This window comes from Jaculus jaculus, chromosome 3 (assembly GCF_020740685.1).
Source record: "Jaculus jaculus isolate mJacJac1 chromosome 3, mJacJac1.mat.Y.cur, whole genome shotgun sequence".
In the NCBI taxonomy this organism is placed as follows: Eukaryota; Metazoa; Chordata; class Mammalia; order Rodentia; family Dipodidae; genus Jaculus; species Jaculus jaculus.
In genome coordinates, this window is record NC_059104.1 from 37940761 (window position 1) to 37950541 (window position 9781).

Below are 9781 nucleotides of genomic sequence, written 5' to 3' on the forward strand. Positions count from 1 at the left end.
ACATGTTGTTGGATCCCTAATAATAATCACTAATGCTGTAGTTACCTTCTTGTTGCTGAGATAAAGCACCTGACCCAATGCAGCTGATGGGTGGGAAGTTTTTATTTTTAAATAATTTTAAATTCTGGCTTCCAGTCTGGGGGAAAGCATGGCATGAACAGAGGCTGGATATCACCTCCTAGCCAGCATCAGTGGACAACAACAGCAGAAAAGCTGATTAGCACTGGAAATTTTGGGGTAAGGTAAGAGGTCTCAAGCTCCACCCCCAGTGGCACACCTCCTCCAGCGAGGCTCCGCTTTCCTTCTTGCCACCAGCTGGGAACCAAACATTCAGTACATATGAGTTTATGGGAGGCAGGGCACATAACTGATTCAAGCCACCACAGCTAATAATACAATTTTTATGGCACCAAAATGATTGTAGTTTCTTCTGAACTGATTTATGCATGTGGAGTACCCATTGCTTTCTAGGTGCTCATTCATCTCAATTTGCTCTGGAGTTATGCAGACTACTTACTAAACATGTTATTATTCTAATTGTTTGGAAATTATGCAAAATACTTGCATCAATTCATTCCAACTTTTAAAAGGCCTCTGTAAGGATCTAAGACTACATGGCCTCGTAAGTGTGAAGTGTTGCAAACACTTTGAAAGGCAACGTGGCAATCCCTTACAAAGCTAAACATGCTATACAGTTCGTTATCTACCAGAAGTTGTTAAAAAAATGGATGCCTGAACGAAATCCTATGTATGGGTGTTTATATAGCAGCTTTATTTATAATTACCAAAACTTAGAAGCAACCAATATGCTTTTCTGTAGATGAAGCACAGATGAACATGGAAAACTCATAAGCTGTTAAGCACAGAAACACCATGGCAGAAGCTTGAATGTATATTACTAAAGTGATTTGGGAAGACTATACACTGTAGACTGTCATCTATCTGATTTTTCTGGAAAAGGCAACGTATGAAGGGCTATTAGGATTAGAGGAGAATAAAGGATGAGTTGGCAGAGTACAGAAGATTTTTAGGGCACTGAAAATATTTGGTATAGCTACTATGTTAGTAAATCTATGCCAGACATCTAATCAAAGCCACAAAGTGTGTACAAATGGTCAGATGTGTACAGAGGGATATGGCACAGAAAACAAATGAAATCTTTGGGCTGAAACTTCTGCCCATTCATTTGTAATTGTATGAGAGATTACAACCACTGAGACTGGGCCAGATGAAGGAGTAACCTGTTCTTCAAAGTCTGCTTTATTCCCCCCAGAGTAACAAGTTGGCACCCCACCTGGAGTTTTCCCCTCTCATCACAGAGCTTCCCCTCGAGTTTGTAAGCCAAAATAAACCCTTTTTTTTCTCCAAAGGCTGCTCTTGATCAAGTGGTTTTTGCCAGGTATGTGAACCTGACTGCAACAGTAAAGTTGGAACTGAGGAGTGGTGTCATTTGCTGCTAGACACCTGACTGTGGGCTTTGGTCTTTTGGAGCTGATTTTCAAGAGGAATGTGGAAGTATTTGAGACCTTGCTTGATGGACTATTCTGGTCAGAGTTGAAAGACTTGGATGTGATAAGAAGTATGGACTATGAGTGTGGTGGTTTGATTCAGGTGTCCCCCATAAACTTAGGTGTTCTGAATGCTAGGTTCCCAGCTGATGGATATTTGGGAATTAATGCCTCCTGGAGGGAGTGTATTGTTGGGGGCGGGCTTAAGGGCTTTATAGCCAGTTTCCCATGCCAGTGTTTGGCACACCCTCCTGTTGCTGTGTTCCATCTTATGTTGGCCAGGGGGTGATGTCCACCCTCTGCTCATGCCATCATTTTTCCCTGCCATCGTGAAGCTTCCCCTCAAGCCTGTAAGCCAAAATAAAACTCTTTTTCCCAGAAGCTGCTCTTGGTTAGGTGATTTCTACCAGCAATGCGAACCGGACTGCAACAATGAGCTTTGGCTTATGAGGGCGAGAAAGAGCTTTGCTTGGACTGGGATAGAAGCAGTTTATGTGGGAGGCTTGCTGTTAGGCCCCATGTACTGCGAATTTGTGGAGAGTTGCAGTGCATAGAAAATGTGGTGGTTTGATTCAGGTATCCCTCATAAACTTAGGTGTTCTGAATGCTAGGTTCTCAGATGACGGAGATTTGGGAATTAATGCCTCCTGGAGGAAGGGTATTGTTGGGGGTGGGCTTAGATTATAGGGATGTAGGAACATCATTGAAATTGATAAAACTGTGGGGACTTCTAAAATTGGATGAATGCATTGCATTTTATTTAGTTATTTATTTTTTGGTTTTTTGAGGTAGGGTCTCATCTTAGTCTAGGCTTACCTGGAATTCACTCTGTATTCTCAGGATGGCCTTGAATTCATGGCGATCCTCCTACCTCTGCCTCCTAAGTGCTGGGATTAAAGGCATGCACCACCACACCTGGCTTGTATTGCATTTTAAATCATGGATGATTATCAGTTTATGGAGGCCAGGGGTGGAATGTGGTCATTTGACTCAGGTGTCCCTCATCAATTTAGGTATTCTGAATGCTAGGTTCCCAGCTGATGGAGATTTGGGAATTAACGCCTCCTAGAGGCTGTGGAATATTGGGGGTGGGCTTTTGGGTGTTATAGCCAGTTTCCCCTTGCCAGTGTTTGGCACACTTTATGTTGCTATTGTCCACCTGATGTTGGCCAGGGAGAGATGTCCACTCTCTGCTCATGCCATTGATTTCCCCTGCCATCATGGAGCTTTCCCCCTCAATCCTGTAACCCAAAATCTCTTATTTTTTTTCACACAAGCTGTTCTTCGTCGGGTGATTTCTACCAGCAATGCAGACCTGACTGCAACAGTAAAGTGGTACCGAGAGTGGGGTTGCTGCTAAACATCTGAGTGCGTGGCTTTGGCATTTTGGAGTTTATTTTCAAGAAGAATGTGGATGGATTTGAAACCTTGGCCTGCAGTTGCTGTAAGTACAGCTTGATGGGCTATTCTGGTCAGAGTTGAAAGACCTAAATGCAGTAAGAACTATGGACTATGAGGTTTGGATTATGAGGGTGAGAAAGAGTTTTGCCTGGACTGGGCTAGCAGCTTGGGTGGGAAGCTTGCTGTTATGCCTGTGTACTGAGAAGTTGTGCAAGGTTTCTTTGCATATAAATTAACTGGTGTGAGCAGAGAGTGTGGCATACACACACACAAATCTCTGGGTGAATTGCCCATTCAGCTGCAATTGAGAGATTACAACCTTTCAGACTGGGCCAGTTTATCTGCACTGGGGCAACAGCTAGAATATAGACTCTTTGGAAGGGGCTTGAGTGCTCAAGGGATGTCCTGCTTTTCAAAGTCTGCTTTATTATCCCCCTCTTACCCCCCTCCAGATTAACAAACTGACACCTGACCTGGTATTGTGGTGTATAAGAAATGCAGGAAAGAAAGGGTCATTGAGTTTGCAACATGGTCTTGTGTTTTGGAAATGGTCATGGGCTGTGTGAAGCAGGTTTTCTGGTTGCCTGCATGGAGACCCCATGGGGCCATGAGGATAAACCATGGATTGCAGTGGAGACCCAGTGGAGATGCTGGGACCATGAGATGGCTGCTAAGGAAAGCTGCTGGGCCCGGATGAAGTTTTCCAGGACTGTAGGTAGCTTAGCTGGAGGGGCAGAACTGGAATACCACAAACTTGTTGCTGGTTAGAATTACTGGACTTCGAGATTTGTCACTGGCTAGAGTTGTTGGACTTGAAGTTATAGAGTTTGATGTTTCCCCCCCTTTTTTTTTTAAATCTTGTATTGGTTGAATATTTCTTTGCTATGCCCAATGTCATCTTTTTCAGTATGAATGTTTGTTCTGTTAAGTTATGGGGTTTTTGTAGTTATGTTTTGGTATTATGACTCAGTTAAAAAACCTTGGATTATGGGGCTGTATGAACATCATTAGCATTGATAAAAACTATGGGAACTTTTTAAGATATACTAAATGCATTGCATCTTACATCATGGATGATTAACAGTTTATGGGGACCAGGGGCGGAATGTGGTGGTTTGATTCAGGTGTCTCCCATATATTTAGGTGTCCTGAATGCTAGGTTTCCAGCTAATGGAGATTTGGGAATTAATGCATCCTGGAGGCTGTGTATTTGTTGCAGGAGGACTTATGGGTGTTATAGTCAGTTTCTCCTTGCCAGTGTTTGGCACACTCTCTTGTTGCTATTATTCACTTTACGTTGGCCAGGGGGTGATGTCCACCCTCTATTCATGCCATCATTTCACCTGCCGCTGTGGTGCTTCCCCTCGAGCCCGTAAGCCAAAATAAACCTCTTTTTTTTTTTTTTTCCACAAGCTGTTCTTGGTTGGGTGATTGCTACCAGCAGATGAACCTAACTGCAACAGAAATAGACTGATGTGTACAGAGGGATATGGCACAGAAAACAAATGAAATCTTTGGGCCAAAACTTTTGTCTGTTCAGCTGCAATGGTATGAGAGTTTACATCCACTGAGATTGGGCCCGCTGAAGGAGTATTCTGTTCTTCCAAGTCTGCTTTATTCCCCCCAGATTAACAAATTGGCACCCCACCTGGTATTATGGAGTATAAGAAATGCAGGAAATCGAGAGTCATTGAATTTGCAATGTGGTCTTGCATTTGGGAAATGGCTACAGATAGTGTGAAGTAGGTTTGCTGGATTACCTACATGGAGACCCTATGGAACCATGAGGATGAACCATTCATTGCATTGGAAACACAGTGTAGATGCCAGGACCAAGAGATGGCTGTTCAGGAGAGCTTCCTGGCCCATATGAAGTTTTCCAGGGCTGTGAGTAGCCTAGCTGGAGGGGCAGAATTGGAACTCCAGAGACTTGTTGCTGGTTAGAATTATCAGACTTGGAGACTTGTCACTGGTGAGAGTTGTTGGACTTGGAGCTACAGACTTTGGTGTTTGTCCTGTTTAAATCATGTATTGCTTGAGTATTTCTTTGCTATGCCCAATGCTATGTTGTGCAGTGTGAATGTTTATTCTGTTTCATTATGTTTTTTGGGGGGATTTTTTTGATATTATGGCTAACTTAAAAGACCTTGGACTATGGCAACATTTGAACATTATTAGAATTGATGAAAACTATGGGAACTTTTAAAGATGAACTGAATATATTGCATTTTACATCATGGATGGTTATCAGTTTATGGGGACCAGAGGCGGAATGTGGTCGTTTGTTTAAGGTGTCCCCCATAAACTTAGATGTTCTGAATGCTAGGTTCCCAGCTGAGGGAGAGTTGGGAATTAAGGCCTCCTGGAGGCAGTGTATTGTTGTTGGCAGGCTTATGGGTGTTATAGCCAGTGTCTCCTTGCCAGTGTTTGGCACACCCTCCTATTCCTGTTGTCCACCTTATGTTGGCCAGGGGGTGATGTCCACCCTCTGCTCATGCCTTCATTTTCCTCTGCCATCGTGGAGCTTCCTCTTGAGTCTGTAAGCCAAAATAAACCTTTTTTTTTTTTTCTTCTCAAAAGCTGCTCTTGGTCAGGTGATTTTTTTAAGCAATGCCAACCTGAGGGGTTTTTAGTGATTAGGGAAGAACAAGGGATTAGTTGACAGAGTACACATTTTTAGGGCACCGACAATATTTAGTATAGCTACTCCATTAGTAAATCTATGCCAGACATCTGACCAAAGCCACAAAATGTACAAACAACCCCAAGAATGGATCCTCATGTGGGCTATGGACATTGCGTGATAATGATGTGACAGTGGCATGCACTAGATGTAACAAATGTGTCACTCTGTGCAGTGTGGAGTGTTACAATCAGGTGTATATAATCATGTGTGGGGACAGAGGATATATACAGGTAATTTCTTACCTTCCTCTCTATTCTGCTATAAGTCCAAAATTACTGTAAAACTCTTTACTTGTGAGGAGAGAGGAGGGCTTCTTTCCCCTGCAAATGAACTCTTTAAGTTAATCTTTCCTGGAAGCAACCTCAGAGAATACCTGGAAAGGGATGTTTGTGGATTAGTAAACATCTAATTGACAACAGCTTAACCACCACACTGGGTAGCACATGCATCTGGAGTTCGTTTGCAGTGGCTAGAGGCCCTGGCGTGCCCATTCTTTCTCTCCCTCTCTCTACCTCTTTCTCTCTCTCAAATAAATAAATAAAAATCAAGTTTGTTAAAAAAATGAGACAGGAAGGGAAATCAATAACTACACCTTCATAGGTAGCCTTTGTTAACATTTTTTATCTTTCTTTTTTTTTCTCAGGGTGGCCTCGAACTCATGGTGATTCTCCTACCTCTGCTTCCCAAATGCTGGGATTAAAGGCACGTATAAGAGAAAGTAAATATATTCTCCCTAACTGTGGTCCTATCCTCCCAAGAAAACTGCTAGCATTTTATCAAAAATGTCTCATCAGAATATCTAATCAAAATTTAACATTCAGATATAGAAAGCATGTGGAACAGAGGAATTAGTTATTCACCATCGTGAGCTGAGTGGCACGGAGGCGGGACTTTCTACAGGACAGTGGCACCAGCCTCCTAAGCCAATCAGTGTCAATAGAGAATCGGTAAACTGTTCTGCACAGAAGGAAACTAGAGCTGTATGGTGCTGAAGCAGTTTAGGGGTAACAGGGCCCCTCAAAGGTTAAGATAAGGAATGTCCTTGAGCCTCTAAGGGAGAGTGTTTCACTTCTCTTTTCCTTTAACAGTTCACCAGAGGATGTAAATAGGTACAATAGGTGCCTCTGGTCTTATCTGGTTCTTTCTTAGAAGAGAAAGGAATGTAAAGAGACTATTCCCTTTCCTGAAAACCTGGTGGTACCCAGACACCTAGGATCAGGGGCTGGACTAACCATCGCAGACCCCATCCAGGAAACTCTCATAAAAGACCCTGATTTGTTTTTTTTGGTGTGTGGGATTTCCCATTTCATTGGCATCTTTTCCTGCCATGTGGGAACTCTGTCTCTATAGCTGTCTACTGAAATCCAAACTTATCCTTCTATGGCCTGTGAATGGTCTTCGTCGACTTCACAAGGTAGGAAGCTGGAAGCCATTGACTCTCAAAATTTCCTGTGGTTGTGTGCTGGTGGCCTCCTCACATTGGAGTTTCTGTCCAACCAGGAACACAGAAAATCTTTATTGCTTTCAAAGACATCCAAATTCCAGCATCAGTGATAACCCAAATTCACAGAGATGGGCATTGTCATGATGGGCACATAGTCCTCCAGGCCCTACTTCATATTTGCAATCATCTCTGACTTTGGTTTTCCAAACCATAGTTCTGATCATGCTTCCATGCTCCACAAACTCTTCTGTAGCTGGCTTCCCCACTGAGCACAGGCCTTGTTTGCTTGTGTTTTAAACTCTTAATTGCTATTTATTATTTCACATTACATTTAAACTGTATTTTTCTTTCACCAAGGAAAATAAGTTGCTTCTCACTTTCCTATAGTGTAAACTACCTGCACTGGTCACAAACTTAATCAATGAATTACTAAAAATAGAACTGCTAGGTTCAAGAGATATCATCTTTTTAAAAGGGTGCAATCCTATTTATTTATTTTCAGTTGTTTATTCTCACTTCACGTAGTTTTCTTTCGCATGTATAGCAATTATTTTCCTCGGATTATAGTTTATCTTTTAAATTTGTTGAGAGTGTCTTTACCAAACAAAAGCTGTTTTTATGTAGTAAATCTTTCTCTCTTTGACCTCTGTCTTTTCTCTTCAGAATATTTCCTTTATTGTGTATAGATCCTTTTTGGTTTTTAGTATTGGGGTCATTTCCCCCTCCTTTTGTTAAATGAACTTGCCAAGAAAATTATCTATTTTACTAATCTTCCAAGTTTCAGTTTATGGCTTGAGTCATTTTGAATTTTCTGATTTTATTTTATTAATTTATGAATGTTCATTAACTCCTTTGTAATTTCTTAAATACTTTAAGCTTTCCTCTGGCATTTTTAATTAAATGATTAATTTAATTTGTATCTTTTTTTTCTTTTAACTTTCTTGGAAGATATAAATGCTCAGGCCTATGACTTGGTTTTGAAAATTCTACTTTGGAGTAGCTCATGAATTCTATCTCATGATACTCTTTTTAAACTTATTTTTATTACTTAATGTTAATCATATAGAATAATGGGTTTCATTATGACATTATTATTCATGAATATAACATATCCAAACCATTTACCTTCCTTGATTCCCCCATCCCCTATCACCTTTTCTTTTTTTGTCTGTTTGTTTTAAAAGCAGGGGCTCGCTCTAGTTCAGGCTGACCTGGAATTCACTATGTAGTGTCAGGGTGGCCTTGAACTCATAGCGTCCCTCTTACCTCTGCCTCCTAAGTGCTGGGATTAAACGCATGTGCTACCAGGCTCGGCTCCATTACTTTCTTCTCAAATAGTGTCCCTTGTACTTTCATGTGAATGTGAGAGAAAACATGTGATATTTGTCTTTCTGTGTCTGGCTTATTGCAGTTAACATAATGATCTCTACTTTCATTCATTTTTCTGTAAACAGCACGATTGTTTTCCCTGTGGTGGAATAACTGATACTTCATTATGCATATACAGCACATTTTCTTTATCCATTCAGCTCTTGACAGACATGGAGGCCGAGTCCATAACTTGGCTACTGGAAATAGTGGTGTAATGTCCATGATAAGCAGGGCATTTCTAGTGCATGCTGACTTTGATTGCTTTGGCTGGGCCCCCAGGTGTGGAATTGTTTGAACATACGGAAGTTAGTCTTTTGAGGAGCTCTGCAGACCCACGTGTACAGTGGCTGTACTAATTTACATTCCCACTTTCGTCCGTTCTTTCCAGCATTTATTGTTTTTGCATTCCTGGCAGCCATTCTGGAATAAAATGGAGTCTTATTGTATCTGTGATTTACTTATCCTCATGGCTAAAGATATCAAACATTTTCTTGCATACTTGGCCATTTGTGTTTTTTTTGAGAAGTGTCTGTTTAGTTCATTTGCCACTTACTGATCACTACATTTGTGCTTTGGTGGCCTATTTTTAAGTATCTTTATATATGTTCTGGATCATAATCCTCTGTTGAAAGAGAGGCTAGAGGAGACTTATTTCTCCTAGTCTATAGGCTCTTTACCTTGTTGTTTCTTTGATATTCAGAAGCTTTTTTATTTGATGCAAACCCATTTATCTGTTTTTATTATTTCTTGAGCTACTGGAGTCTTGTTCCAGAAGCCATTGTCTCAGCCTACATCTTAAATATTTTCATTATATTTTTCTCTCCCAGTTTCAAAGTTTCAGGATTTACATTGAGGTCCTTAACTCATTGTGACATGACTTTTGGACAGGGTAAAGCTAGGTAGGAATCTAATCTCAATCTTCTATTTGTGAACATCTAGTTTTCCCATCTAGAATCAGTTAGCTATAGCTGTATGGGATTGTATCTTTGTTATGTTGAAGTATGATCCTTCCATGCCTCATTTCTTTCTTTTTGTAAAATATTTTATTTATTTATTTGCAAGCAGACAGCGAGACAGAAAGGAGGGGGGGGGGAGAATATGAATTGGGGGGGGCAGTCACTGCAAATGAACTCCAGATGCATGAACCACTTTGTGCATCGGGTGTGGGGACTGGGGCTGAGCCATCTTTCCAGCCCTTATGCCTAGTTTCTTTAGCGATTTAGTTATAAATTTATGTTAAATTTTACTATATGCTCTGACAGCTATTGAGATGATCATGTGATTGTTGTCATTGAGCCTATTGATGTGTTGCATTACATTCATCAGTTCACATGCTAGACTGTCCTTGCCTCTTTGATATCGCACTAACTT